The 16,279-nt window shown below is 37.9% G+C and overlaps 1 protein-coding gene and 1 long non-coding RNA gene across 2 annotated transcripts in view; both read right to left on the bottom strand.

Moving 5' to 3' along the window:
* LOC143138210 (inactive carboxypeptidase-like protein X2) overlaps positions 1–16,279 on the bottom strand; it is a 289,505-nt gene that overhangs the window by 156,131 nt on the left and 117,095 nt on the right. The window lies entirely within an intron of this gene.
* Positions 4,159–6,434, bottom strand: LOC143138211 (uncharacterized). The gene is made up of 4 exons (XR_012990163.1): positions 6,185–6,434; positions 5,447–5,477; positions 4,808–4,926; positions 4,159–4,461 (listed from the first exon to the last, which is right to left on the bottom strand). It is a non-coding gene; the product is annotated as an uncharacterized LOC143138211 (long non-coding RNA).

Here is a 16,279-nt window from a genome sequence, read left to right as displayed (position 1 = left end):
ACAACAGCAATTATATGGGTGCCGTTGTTTTGGGATGTTTCCCTCATGCAGGCATCATACACTGATAGAGTATATATATGCTATTTAATTACATTTCATTTGAATGCCTGAATGTAAGAATTCAGGAAACACAATACCAGCTTTTAACATTTCTGTTGTTTACTAGTTTATGTAAATCACATAACACATGAACTGTTCATACTACTGATAGCCCATTACTGTACACAATAATACTGTGCCCATTCATTAACATATATTAAACATCAGGCGTCTTGTTTACACATTTAAACCATATTTGCACTTCGAATTTCGCTTCCAAATTGTAGTAGTAACTACATCTACGAAGTCTAAGGAAGATAACCATGTAGTCTGTTCAACGATAAGATACATTTTGACAGAACTACAGACTTTGTGAAAGTAGTAGGCTACCTAAAATGTCTCCATTCACTTCATTGCAAAATCGCGGTTGGTCTGTTTACACATTAAAACCATATTTACACTTCGAATTTCGCTTCCAAATTGTAGTAACTACATCTACGAAGTCTAAGGAAGATAACCATGTAGTCTGTTCAACGATAAGATAAACTTTGACAGAACTACAGACTTCGTGAAAGTAGTACCTAAAATGACTTCATTGCAAAATCATGGTTGGTCTGTTTACACATTAAAACCATACTTACAATTTACATGTTGACTCCACATCCTTGTAACACCATACCAAGGGTCTTAAGAAGTGAGTCAATTTGGCTGATTACGTTAACCCTTACAAGCCCGACCATTCTAATTTCGTTACAAAAGTAACGATGGCCAATCGTCTAATATCTCAGCTGTCCAATGACTGATTTTATTTCTGAAATCTTCCCCGTAATGCTGACAACATAAGCTTCAATTTGATATGATTGGTTAAGGGGTTTATGGCGCAAAATGTTTTGGATACTTGAAGATGAGTCTTGAAAAAATATTTTCGCTTGAGTCGGTGCATTTGACGTGGACAGCCGGATGCCACCTGCACTTAAGTTGGAGTTTACCTCGACTGGAAACCACACAGCTGGATAAACTGAGGTAATATTGTTTTTACATCGGTTCTAGTTATGGTTTATCTTTATTTGAAGTCCTTAAATCATGTTATTTGACAGTAATATGCTTTCTCATCAGCGTCAACATTATGGCTTAGCGGGGGGGCTAGTGCATCGTCACGTAACTTTAGCTAACTGTATAATTCTGAACTGCTTGCAATATTATCGTTTGCTTTTGATGTCAGTTATTTTCATTTGACAGTTTCATTTAAAAACCTGTTAGTATATAAACTGTAGGTAAGTTTGTTTTCTAGTACCAATTTGCTTGTTAGGTAAGCATTATATTGGCAAGACAGTATAGCAAACCAAAGCTGAATAAATCAATGGGCGCCGCGTTTCTAAGTTGCGTTCTCTTACATGAAATAAGTTGAGCGATATTTTTACTCCTCTCAATATGTAACGTTAGTTGTAGAAAATAAGATGTGAAATCACATATTCTGTCAGAAATGTAATTAACTTATTGCCTTTCCTCCGGTTGTTATCTGTAGTGCAGTCTGTAAGTGAACTATTTTAGCTTGCTAACTTCTAAATGACAAACATCAGACGTGCTTGTCTCAACATTTTCCAAGTCTTGGCAGGGATCAGGGGACATTGACCAAATGATGAATACATATTGTGTACTCCAAAAAACGCAGAATACCAGAAAGCACTTTTTCTCCATTGACATTGCCGTTGTCAGTAGCTTCTTGTTATTTCAAGTTTGACAATGCAATGCAGAATCTGGTGTTGAACCTTGGTTTGGTAGCTACAACCAGAAAGAATTTGGAGGAAATCTATCACAACAGCTGGTAGGCATTTCCATTGAAATTTCAGCCTCACCTTCAGCTGCTCCAACTACTACTCTGTCGTCTTTCCATCAAGTACATATTCCTGTACAGCAGGAGCTTGTTATAAAAAACGTACATAATAAAACTAAAGTAGCTTGTATGGCCCTGGAGTGTAATGGTAGGCGAATTTGTTTTATTGATAAACAAATTGCTGTCAGATTTGGCATTCTGCAAAAGGGAATGCGTTTAGTAATGAGTCATAGCTCTTCTGTGTTCAACCTTCAGGTTTCCCACCCCACCTTTCCCTATCCTCCTCTGTAAGTGTGTGTGTGTGTGGGTATGAGTTTGTGTGTATATGTGTGTATGTGTTTATTCTCCACAGGCTTGTTCTAAGTATGTAATCCACTTTCAAATGTTTAGAACACATTGAGTTTTGAGTGATGTTGATTGTATTCCTAACTTTTCATGAATAATAATACATTTTATATATGTATATAATTTTCATATTATACTGATTTATATAAGGAAGTTGTATTTGTTGAATCAAATGTATTTTATGTCTCTTTTCCGAAATGGTCTTCAATGAATACAGTATACTTACTTCCTGTATTACTGGTAAGGTACAGTATGTTTTTTTTTAATGTCCTTCTTATTGACTGTAGCATTTGCTTATATACAAATAAATGGTTTATTCTTATAGACCAAATACATCTAAACCATTGTTTCTGACTTGAATATTAGTTTTTATGCATACTTTTATGTTGTTGGTGAGAAAGTGAATGTGAATTCTGTCAACATTCTAAATCCCGTTTCCTGCATTTTTTTACACTGATCACTAAAATTATCATAACTTTTGAAAGGTTAATGATATTCCAATACAGTCTTTTTTGTTAAATAGCCCACAACTTGCTGAACATTTCATACACTCTATATTTTTCTCTATCTTGTAGAGAAATATGATGAAAATTCATCTTTATGTGAATGAAATTAAATTTTGACAAATTTCGGATATATATTTGGAGAGGATTTTCAAATACTGTTCATTACTATATCAACATTACCATATTAATTTTACATCATTTCATAGAACTGATCCTTCTGATTACAATGGTATGTACAGAGACGGTTGATAAAGCGAGACGATTCACAGAAGGGTTCTTCCTGTTCCCCTATGACGTAGGGTTCACTAGCGCCACGCCTTTTTAGGAGACTAGCGAGAGATTCTTTACACTGTGGCCCTATGGAAGAAATCATTTTTTCTCGGATTATGCCCCAGCCCTTAATTATACAGCTCGAGATTGGGCATTTTAATGCATTTTCTGTAATTCACATGTGTTCCTTACATTCTGACATCGACATGGCGTTTTTCAGATGAACAGTTAATGAGAAAAACGACTTTGTTTGCCACTTGTCTGTTTCTGTAACCCACTGGCACGCGATCTACTAAGTAGCCGAAGGTTCTCTGGAATAAGTTACCGTTGCTTACCACTTCGATGTTGATCACTCAATCGCGAAAATTGATTTCGTTCAAATAGGCTGTATAGCAGACGGCCATACACATAAACTAGGGCAGTGGTTTCTCAACCTTTTTTCAGTGATGTACCCCCCTGTGAAATATTTTTTCAGCCAAGTAGCCTTCCCCCTAACCAGCGCAAAGCATTTTTGGTTGAGAAAAAAAAGATTTAAAACAGAGCACTGTGCCATCAGTGTCTAATTTATTAAACTTTGGAACTAATAAACACATACAAAATTCAAACATTTGGATAGTAATCCATGACTACATTTATTGCAAATTATTTGTATATTTTAAAATCTCACGTACCCCCATTTGAGAACCACTGTACTATAGTATTGCATATTATTGTTTAACAAGTAGGTCATATCACATAATAATCTGGACAGCCAGGGGTGCGTTTCCCAAAACCATAGTTTGCATTGTAACCAACAAAGTAGCTAACTTAGTTAGCAACTATGGTTATGGGAAACGTGCCCCTGGTTAACAAGTTGCTAACTAGCACACCTAACCAGACGTCTGCTTTCTCAATTAGCCTTACCTCTGATGTTTGATAAAGTAGCGCCGCCACACGGCCATATCTTTAGGCCTACTACCCACGCAAATTACAATGGAAATACACCACTTATTTTTTCATTGACATAAGGCTAAAAATATGATGAACACTGGCATTTCTCTTTCAGATACCATATTATTGAACTAGTAGAAGAAAGAGGTAGCTTGTTAATATAAGGAGTGCCGACTTGTCCATCCGATCCAAACAAGTAAACCTGAGGAAAGGAGGGTATAAAGTGTGTGAGGCTAACTTTGAATGGTATGGTTTTATTTGAAATTCACATTTTCAACAAATCCCACAATTTAACACCTGCATACATAGCCACATTCTGCAGTCTACCCACAAGGAAAAGAATAGCACAACTGCCCTAAACCCCCTCCATCAACTGCCAGTAGATGTGTCCTGCATTGAGTGGTAGTTAAGCATTTACAAAACTAAATACTGTTATTGTCTTTGAATTAACTAACATCCTGAATGGAGTGTAGGAAAGCAGGATCTCTTCGTTTGGTTGGATGAAGGTTGAAGTCATATGGCCAGCATTTACAGCACCTAAAACAGAGACAACACCACGCAAAGTAAAAAAAAAAAAAAAAAATCATGAATTACAATTATGTTCTTATGTTCTTGAAATTAAGTTACTACACCTGCACATTGCTTTGCTTAATATGATCCTTCATACTATAAATGCTGTGATAACACAATAGGACTGAAGACTATGATACAGCTGGAGAGGCTGCCAAGTTAGGCAAATACTACGACTGACTTCTTTGAGGCCATGAACAGGCTTTTTGATGACTTAAATTCACGGTATAAATGTCCATTCAAATCCCCTACTCCAGTTTTAGCATCAGTCAAATTGTGATTACAGCACTTGATTACAAACACAAACACTTACTTCTCAGGCGCATCTCTGACCCCAATCCATGGCGTCGTCCTATAGGACCACAAAGCAGACATCAGATCCACCATCTTACAGAGAGCCTTCAGTGGATTGAGTCTTGGACCTTCAGGTTGCTAGAGAACAATACATATAGTGCAGCAATCATTCTCAGTGTGTTAACTAATGTTGAATAATAGATCTTTTTTTCCATACAGAGGGGAGTTTAAATCTAGTTACAGAGTTTCATAGTGACAGGCTGTTGGTCGAAACATGTTGGCCAATGCAGCCAAAAAGGCTTTTCCTTTGGAGTGCCTTTTGTAGAATTAGTTTCAACTTTATTTTGGTAGTGTTTCATGAAGTCTTCAGGTCTGATTGTTAGTAGCCTATATGAAATTATATTTGATATGTTTAACTTTGAAAGTCTGTAACTTGTATAGGGCAATTCCACGCAAAACTGTCACATCCATAATGCCAACTAAATACCATGGCATTGTGTTGGTGTTATGGATGTTACAGTTTTGCGTGGAATTGCCCTATACATTTGAATGGCCACAAGAGCGGACAGTTACAGAACACAGTACATAGCATTGACTTATCCTCTGAATAACACAGGTTCAAGTTCATTCCTCCCTGTCATCGCGGGTTCATCCTCACCATCCATAGCGTCCTTCTGCTCGTCCAACAACTGGGGAGAGAATTAGCAAACATGACGTTCATTTTAGTGCTGCTTGATAAGGGTCTGTGCAAGACCATCCGAGAAAAACTACTCACAACTGATGTAACGTTATTCAACACAATCGTTGAGCGCCACCCTGACTACACATTTGCCATCAGAGACAAACTTAATACAAAAATATGTAATGTGCAGGATCGGGGCAGAGATCAGTAGAGAAAATCGTCGCGTCATCAAGGACAGACAGAGAATATGGCGTAAAACTAAATGTTTCACTAGCTGCTACGCTAGGCTGATAATAAAATTCAGTGCACCAACAACTGTGTACATACGGTAGCTACTCATTTTTTAATAGCAACTAAACACATTTCAAAACTGCTAAATCAATGTCGCTTGCAGTAGATCTGATCCACAAGCTATAGTGATGCCGATTTAGGTAGCAGCTAGAGCAAATATCAGGTTCGTAAATTATCTTTGTAGCCTAACTACCAAATTAATCTGGTAGCTAGTGCCTCAGCTAGCTCTGCTATCGGTATCAGATGGTTAGCTAGCTAACGTCAACTAACGTTACTCCTCAATGAGCTAACATTCATGACGGCGACACGAGATAATAATAATGTTATTACCTAAACTCCGCAGACATTTTACTACATAGATAACTCGTTACACTGACACAGACTAATCACAAATACCTTGCCACATTTCAAACTGCCACTTACCTGGAAATCAGACCGCATCTTGCCACGACGATGTACCAAATTCAGTCACCCAGGCCAGCTCCAGTTGGTCACAGCAAGAGAGAGGCGCGAAAATGAAAAATATTTGACGTTTTCATCAACGAGGTAGCGTCAGCGCATTCTGACCACGCCTTTTTAGGAGGCAGGAACTGTGTACAATTCCATTCCATTGTAGAAGCCTGTGCTGCTTTATCTTTGTATATTAAGGATCTTTGGTATGTATATCCCATTGATGGTATGTATTATACTCAAGAAATAAGGTTTTTTGTGTGAGGAGGTCATCCAGCACCAAAAATGGAATGTTCGGCACGGGCACGAAAGGGTTAACGCATTTCCAGGGCTTGTCAGCTCAAAAAAAGCAGTGGCTATTGCTAACGCATTCATTTTCAATGCTTAGCATGTTAGCTAACATTAAAAGGTTTGTATATGTGCTAACGCTTACTTGAACGCTCCTATTGTGGCTTGTGGGGTAGAATTTAACTTGTTCACACGTTTAACATTAGGCCTACTGTTTTTACTACTTTATGTAAATCACATGACTATAATAAACTGTAACTTACTGAGAGCTAAGGTAATTCTGATTCAGTGTGATGAATGGCCATCACGTAAAGCATATGACAACAGCAAATAGCTAACGTTTACGTTAGCCTAACTTACATATCGTTGACGTTGACCCGACACGTTTATAAGTTAGACCATAGACTGATGAGGACGTCCATGAAAATTCCGTGTGTATCCTGTGTATCTTTCGTGCTGCTATCCTGTTGCCTCTTCCCTGTTGTTCCGGCAACAAGGTTTTTATGCGATATTTACGCCACATCCCAGAGAGTTGTTGTTTGGTGGGTCAGGTGACGAGCCGTCGAATCACAGCACAGCACCCAGAATGCATTGCAACACACCGTCATGAAGGGACTCATCGTTAGGTCGGCTTTAAATAGCATACATAACCTATAGTAATATAACGTTGTCTGTAAGCTCCACAGATCGTGGCAAGACAATTGATTGTGGACTTCTTGCCGGGCAATGATGAGTAACTTAACTTGAATAATAATGATGCGTGGATGTGCATAATATCTGCATGAAAGTGTGGTTCTCAATGTAATAATCTATACAACTGTACACATGACTAAGTTTGAATGGAGCTAGCTGGGCATAGGACTGGGCTGAATGGATTTGGAAAATACTATTTATTTATTTTTTTAATGACCTATATGAACATGGTTTGGCTTTAAAAAAAAGATGAGACAGCGCTTCGTGCTGTCTCATCTTTTTTTACATTGCCTTTACACTTAGTGCTGGCAAGGCATTGAACTGGGCTTCTTTCGAGGATTCCAACGGTACCTCATTCATGAAAATCGGACATACGGGTCAAAAGTTACATGCACACACCTTCATATACACAGACAGCCCAGCCCAGCCCATTAGAGCTCTGCCAGATGGCTCAGAACTCTGCCAGGTGCAAGCTTAACCCTTAAAGATGAACTGAACTGAAAGAATCAACATTGATAATGTGTTGATTATGACAATTAAAAATAAATGACACTAAAAAAATAATTTAAAAAAATCAATACGTAGCCTTTTTTAAGCAACACCAAAATTGCGTTTGTTAGTATTAGAACGCTGCCAGGTTCAATGACGTCACTGGCATGGTAGGACCTGAGAAGTTCTATAGGCAACAGCTGCAGCATATTATGTATACACGAAAATTTGTAATTTTAATGGCATGGGTTACAAATTTGAGCCTGTGAGGGACAGGCCTGTAGTGTCTTGACTACCACTAGATGGGTTTCAGGCTCCAGCTCAACCTTCAGTAGGATCATTTGGGTGAAAATGACTGTGTGGGCGCTGCCGGAGCATGGACACTGGAATCTATCTGTTGCAAAGCAGTGGCGAAACGTAGGGAAAATGTTCAAGGAAGCCAAAGTGACGGGAAAAATGTGTTTATTTATGTATGTGTTTATTTCGGGGGTTATACATTTTGTGCAATGTACAACATAGATACATTTTGTGCGGCACAACATAGGCTACTGTAGACCTAGCCTAGGTCATGTAGAAAACTGGACGAGGGGCGCTTGAGACAGCAACACGCACGCTGTCTCTCTGTCTCCCTCCATCCCTCACACACATACATTGCCTACTGTACATCCTCCACACAACTGCATACTCACTCACCACCACTACATTAGGCCTATGCGAAGGCTATGTGCATATACAAATAAGCTATATAACACGCATTGTCACGTCAATGTAGGCTAACGCAGTATGGACTACTGGCACTAGTAACAGCAACTCACACGGGCTCTCTCTCTCCCTCCCTTGAAACTGTTAAAAACTTCGTTACCCCAAGTTGACCCCAGATACACGGAGGATACACGAGTTTGCCGTTTATTTTAGGCTAACGTTAGTGGAGAGTTTGCAGATTTTTACCTTGTGGATGTTGATATTGCACGAGTCTCTTGGATAGCAGTACTGCGAGTTAAACTCCCTCGCATCAACAATCTGTCCTGAGACGGTGAACAACTGGCTTCAGGGTGAGTAGAAAGGGACATTGGATTCTGTTTACAGACCCGCTGTGGTTTAGTTACCAGCTAGTAAAAGCATTATTATCGATCTGTGATATCGTCGGAGTCATGGTTTATACTCTCTATGGTCGGAGTGCTAGCTTGTGGAGTTTGACATAAGAGTGTTTCCAAGGTGTTAGCTGCTAGCCCTTTCCTAGGTTGGATCGTATGGTAGCCTATCTAACACTGGACCTCACCTGAGGCTACTTCGAGATATTATTCCAAAGGGGACAGATAGGCTACTGCACTTAAAACTTTAAACGATTGAACGAACCTTCCCAGACTTGTAATTGCGACCAGTGACTGCATTGAATGAACGAAGCCGAAGTTGAAACTTAGGCTCATATGGCACATAGACTGTGGGCTCGCCTTTCTATGAATTGAAAAAGACTACAAGCTGTTCCACCGAGTTTGCGATAAAGTAAGCAAGAAAAGGGTTTTTTAAGTCAGGATATGGCAAGTCAATGGCATTTATTCGTCCAAAGTTACAGACCAGTTTCCATAGTGCACATCTTATCAATAGTTTGAATGTCGTGTGTGTTTCTGCTCATTGACAAAATAGCGTTCAGTATGATTCATGCCAAATTAATTTCCCCTGTTAAAGTGTTCGCCTTTGTTTCACTAGTTTGGTTTCATTTTGTATGAGATTTTGTGATGTAGGCTAGCCTATGATAAATGGCTTATGGCCAAAATGTAACTCAGCTAGGCCTAATGTTAGTTTCCTCAGCCATGTCAGCTAGCCTCAGACTCATTATCTGCTATGGCTGCTAGTGCTAGTGCAGAGTAGCTTACCATGCCAGTGACGTAGCCGATTGTTGAAATCCAACATGGCGGCGCCCGTGTAACAACAACACCACTTTTAACGTACAATTTTATCCCTTTTAATAAATTCAGCCATTTTAATCATTGTACCAATGAGAAGAAATAAAATACATCTGTTATATCACCTTTACTTCAAATTCCAGTTCAGTTCATCTTTAAAGGTGTAGGTTTTTGAACATTCTAAGTTCCGCAACAATTGAAGGTTCTAAAATTCTATGTTGAATTCAATGAACCCAGATATTCTTTAGAATGTTAATTTCCCAACATTCCCGTCACACCAGTGTGACGGTACTCCTTTAAGGGTTAAACAATTAGAGCTGTGATGTCACAATCGAATTAGAATCCTTATACATTCCGCCATTCATTTCAATGGGGCCCAAAAACGCCGAAAAACGGGAATACCTCAAAAACGACAAGGGCCAGCGACACGAAATCAACAAGCAAGTTACACCGGTTTGGGCCTGAATTTTTGGAGTTTGAACCGCGTCGATAGCTCAAACGGTCTAGGAGCAGTAGTTCGGCCAAAAAGTGGGTGAAAAGGAATAATAAATAAAGTAAACTTAAGAAGAACAATAGTGGTCTTGCTGGATCAAACCCACTAATAATATTAATAACTAGACTGCATTTCCGGCGGGAACTGCGAAAGTGTGCTTGCCCTGGTCCGGTCAGCAACGTGAGCAGACAGTGGCATACGCTATGCTGAACCTGGCTTGATCCAAGCATTCTAACAGTGCCTTTCAGTGTTGGAGCAGTGGCAATACCTCAAAAGCTCTAGGAGAGGGCTATTCAACTATTGACATGGGTGAATGCGGCTCGTTGGATTTTACCTGTGGCCTGCCTTTGAATTTAGCTTCTATGACTAAGATCAAATCAATAAAATAAAACAACAGCAGTGATTGGCTGCAAAAATAAAAAATGTCACGTGTCTTGCACCTCTCAAACTGGGCTATCAGGTAACCTAGAAGAATTGAAATGATGAAATATGACTAAGGAATTCAAATGCTGCTTGTTTGTCAGGATACTTTTTCACTGATTTATTTTAAAAATATGAGCTATGAGTGTGAATGTTATATATTCCATCCCCTAATTCTGTTTTACTGGTTTATTTGACAAATAATCTATATGGATTTGCTCTATAAAGACCTTATGTCTGTTTAGGATTATTTTGAGAGCCTATTGATGTATCTCAGAATAAAGTAATGTCCACAACATTATTGATGTTTTTTTTTTTGTGTGAATGTATTTTACTTAACTCATTAAATGTAGCTGAATACTCATGAACGCATGTCTCTAATAGCCATAATAGGAGTAATTTTAGCAACACCGTATTTTGTGTGGCCCATAACGACCCAGTGGATCATGAAAACGTGCCAAAATTCACATTCCTTGCTTGATGTTGGTACATTAATCCCATTCAGATTGCCACTTATCTGAGATGTAAGAGTTCAGTATAGGTTTAAGGTCTGGGGCACAGATTTGACATTCTGTGATTTCTTCATTGAGGACTTGCTTTGCAGCACTGTCCGCTTTCTCATTTCCCCTCAGATCAACATGGCCTGGGACCCAGCAAAAAACTCCACTCAAGTTCTGGTTCTTTAGACGTTCTAGTTGATCAAGCTCAGCTTTGGTTGTACTTTTTGTGTGACATTAAAGCCTACTGGAAAGATTTTTAATGGCAATTTAATTGAATGCAATTTACTTTTACGATTAAATAAAATTAATTTATCCCTCTCACCCATAGTTTTCTATTTATTTACAAATGTACATAGGCCTACTGTAATTACATTTATAAAGTTATTCTACTGATCTTTATACTATTCATCCTGCACATTAACTTATTCTTACTACTCTTATAATGTTGTTTCTGCACTACAATGACACTGTTTCCACACGGCACATAGCTGTATGTTATGTACATATCTGTTATATATTTGTCATATTGAATATCCATATTTATTCTGTTTTATTATATTCTGTTAATACACTGCATATATCTATATTATTATTTCTACTATTATAATGTTACTGCTACATCTACATACATTATTCTACTTATTGTATGAGATAACTGCTAATACACTGCACATATTTATATTTAATTCATATTACTCTAAACCACCTTCTGTAAATCAACTGTATACTACTGTCTACATTGCACTATATTTCTTGACCTGTCTCTGTATATTTCATCACCTTTCTATACTTTGCATCACATTGTATGCATACTGTAGCTACATGAATCACAGCTAAGATCCTTGGTTGCTATGAAGGCCAGTCGTTCTAAATGGATGGTTGCTATGGCCAAAGGCCAGTTATCTCTGCCGTTGTCAAGCGGGCATATCCTAACTTTATCTTATTTTAAACATCTCTATTTTACTTAGCCTACTTCCATACAGTGACTCCTATTAAGAAGTGGCCACTTAATACGCGCTTACCGTGATTCACGCAGCAACATTATTAAATGAATCTGTCACCATATGCCTATGCCAACGTTTGCAAAGAGGAGAATCTTTTCATTTGATTCACAATGAAACGTTACATTTAATGTACATGTAAACAATGAGTAGGCTAGTATTGGTTGTTGTTGGCGGTGTAACTGCATCCCTTAGTTATGCCTACAATGCAAAATTGTTCCCTCGTGATTGTTAGACGCATTTCAAAACATTGCGACGTGAAATGCCACCACAAAATATTGTTTGTGAATCGGTCTTATTAGGAGTCCTCGCTTAAGCTGTCACAGACTCAGGCGCTACTTTTAGGGCTAAAATGCTTCCTGAATTACTCTTAGTAAAAAAAATAGGAGTCCTAAAGTTACGAGTGACGAAGTTACGAGTACAAGCATCTCATATCAAATGAACATGGCATTACGCTAAGCAACATAAATCCCAATTAGCAACATACATCTACTCCCTATCTATCCACCCAAGAAATGAATGATAGTTATTCTCTGCTTAGCATGCTTCTCCGCTTAGCATTCTAATAACAGAAGGGGCACATTTATGTTGACCACTACAACATGACTCATGTCTGTAACTCTATAAAACACTTACTTTCATAAAGGACACACACCATCCAGCACAGTTCTACACATGGAAACCGATATTTTGGGCACTTGTTTGGCCACAAACTCGTCACTCTGAAACTGGACTACTGTAGGCTGCACCCAGGGTTGCTAGGGGCAACATCAAATAAACAAAATGAGTGTCTTTCAGTATTAAATGTGTACGTTTACGAATGGATGTGTATGGTTTGCAATTACAATAAACAAGAAATAACATTTCCAATCATTTCCCATTATAAATTACATAATATTTGCACCTTCCTTACTTGTGAAGCTCACATAATTCTAATGATGTCACCGTATGTATGTGAAATGTAATACAACGTCGCCACCTAGTGTTCAGATGTATTTAACATTTACGTGACATGTCCGGTTTGTACTGTCGTCAAATCCATGCTTTGAGGAAAACAATGTTTTTATCATAGTTTCCTCTTCAGTGAGCGATTACCTGGTCGTTTTTGTAACAGAGATGGCTGTTTATTGTCCCTAGGTTTACAGAAACACCTATTCATATTAATACGTATGGAAATCAAGTTAAAGCTGCCGACCACTGTTTGTCTATTACATGGCCCAGAATGCCTTGCATGTCTTTACAACAAAATAACCCAGTAAAACCTAATTTCCCGTAAACATATGAATTTGCATACTTGTAACATTTTTAATAATACTCTCCCATCATGATATTTAACAATAAGGAAAATTTTAATTTGAATACCGTCAAAGTGAAAACAACTCTATTATGTAAGCTATATATAGCTACTGTTCTCCTTGCTATTTCAGTTCATAAGTCCATACTATCCCATGGCAGAGCAAGGATTTCAAGATTGTGGCTACCCAGAGAAATTGAGCGTACTTGGAAGGCATTGTGATAGAAGGTGAATGGTGCAAAGGTGAATGGTGAGAGTTACCAAATACCTGTAGGTGGTTTGCCAAATGATGGAAACTTTTGGAATATTTCTTTTTTTTTTTTAGCTTATGCACCCTCACACTGGAGTCCCCAGTTCATATACAAAATTTGGTATCGATATGTGACAGTGTTCCTGAGATATGGACGACTTCCTGTTTCGGAGCTTCGCCGCCGATTTCATTTGGCTGTGACGGGCAAACGCTTTCGAAAATCAAAAATCCTTCCGGTAACTTTTGTGAGGCTTGGTCCAAGGATAATGTACGTCAAGATTCGTGGCGTTCGGACCAAATTTGTGACCTGTGAAACTTTAGTTTCGCTTTCTATTCAATCCAATATGGCGGAAGAATGACAAGGGTCAGTGACGTCATTTTCAATTTCCGCACTACACTGGTTCCGGCCGGACGTTCCAGAGTTGGATCGGTGGTGATATCTCAAAAGGTCTAGGAGCAGGAGCTGGCCCAAAATCGGGCTTACAGGAATAATAATAATAATAAGAAAACTTAAGAAGAACAATAAGTGTGCTGCTTTGCAGCAAGCACACTTAATAACTAAGGGGCGCGGCTTTTGCGAACGGTCAATTAAGTCTTTGTAATGCAGAATATGTTCCTTATTCTAAAGTTGGGTCTTGGTTCACACTTAATTCACAATTAATTTGGCACTTATGTGTTCCCTAAACTAAAGTTGCCTCCTATTCACACTTTTTAAGTGTATTACAGCGCACAGTAAGCTACACAACAAGCAGACAGCCAAGTTAGCACAAATACAAAAATCGATTTTAGACCCAACTTTAGAATAGGGAACGTATTCTGCATTACAAAGACTTAATTATGAGTTATTTGTACACTATTAGCACTTATGGTTTAGTGTCTAGTTCCTTTTGAATAGACCATCTTTGATAAGTATTATTAGGGGTGAATAACTGTCATAATTCATATGCAACAACATATTTAATAACTATGAATAAGGGGTAATTAGGAGCTTAATAGCGATTTTGACGCGATTGTATCAAAAAAGTAGTAGCCCTATAGGAATCCCATTCAAAAGGTCATTTCACCCGAAAACGACAACGCATACAAGCTTAAAAGTGGCGCTTTGGACGTACTTATGCATTTATATGAAAGTTTGACTTGGGTACATTCACAAAACACTATATGATGCATTTTGGCGAGAGTTGCGCAGATGAAACGTGTGATTGTTTGCTGATAAGATGCACCCGTGCTTGTTATGGGCGTGCTGCAGAGAAACTTCTCTGTATGACGAAACGCCGGTTGTTAGTGATTGGTTCAAAGCGGTTCAAAGGAACTCCAATGATTTTAAACCTCAAAACTGTGCCCTCCCACCCGGAAATAAATGCCTATGGATCTAGGCCAGACTCTCTGCGAAGTCAGAGAGTCTGGTTTCCAGGCTACATTGAATGACCTCTGTGTATGAAATGCACTATATAAATAAACTTGACTTGAATTGATTTGGGGTTGTATTTTTTTTTTTTACTTTATTCTTTAGAATAAAATGTACTTTATTGTCATGCCTGGGCATAAAAAAAATTCTTGGGTTCCGGTTTCCGACCGACCCTGTCAATTTATGTGCGACCCAAATTTATTTTATGAGCTTGGAAGAAATAACACTAAATAGTCTAGGCTACATTAAATAAATCTGTAACACTCCATAATAAGGTGCCATAATAAATAGCAAACTAGTATTTAAACTATCTATTTGGTGCAAGTTAATAGTTTTTTCATCATTAATTAAATATTAGTTGTTTGCATAAAAACTGTATGTTAATGCTTTAGCAAATCTATTAACTAATATTGCATTGATATGTGATTACTAATTAACAGTTATATCTTACATCATTTAAATGTTTAATGTTTATTTGCAAACTACTGTATATGTTAATAGAAAAGTTAATGACATATTATTATTTAACTAATTGTTATTAAACTGTGCGTCTGCCTATCCCAATATGAACCACTCTCCATAAGACCCTTACAATAGATAGATAGATACTTTATTGATCCCCAAGGGGAAATTCAAGAAAAAAACATGGAGCTACCTTGACATGTTGCCACTGTTGTCAGCGCCGGAACCGCTTGCAATAAAGTTGGCTAAGCTTAATTAATATATTAGTGGTATATAGCTATAAGCGTGGGATCCCTTATAATAAAGTTGGTTAAGCTTAATTAATTTATTAGTAATATATTACTATCAGTATGGGGGACCCTTATAATAAAGTTGGTTAAGCTTAATTAATATATTAGTAGTATATAGCTATCAGTGTGGAGCCCCTTATAATAAAGTTGGTTAAGCTTAATTAATATATTAGTAATATATAACTATCAGTATGGGGGACCCTTATAATAAAGTTGGTTAAGCTTTATTAATATATTAGTAATATATAACTATAGTCAGACGGTGAAGGGACTGAGACCAAAACTGGCTTATCACATTTATTCTTTTAGGAAAAGTTCAAACAAAACAACAAGTAGTTGAATGGGCTATATTACATGCATCATTCCTATACCATCACTGTCAGCCATACTAGCAAGGGAGACATGGAATGTTCAGGTGCACAGAACGACAGTTTATTAATATTCTGAGACTCACTACACTCACAGACGTAGACCATACGGAGGTAATGCATAAACATAATGCTAAACTAAATGTACATTCATTTCCTGCTAGACTGAATTGCACTTTCCATGCACACTGCACTGAACTACACTGAA

Source organism: Alosa pseudoharengus, unplaced genomic scaffold (assembly GCF_046254945.1).
Source record: "Alosa pseudoharengus isolate Yale_2024_CS ecotype anadromous, Long Island Sound unplaced genomic scaffold, YU_APseudo_1.1 YU_APseudo_1.1_scf_21, whole genome shotgun sequence".
In the NCBI taxonomy this organism is placed as follows: Eukaryota; Metazoa; Chordata; class Actinopteri; order Clupeiformes; family Clupeidae; genus Alosa; species Alosa pseudoharengus.
This window is presented reverse-complemented; position numbering and strand designations above follow the sequence as displayed.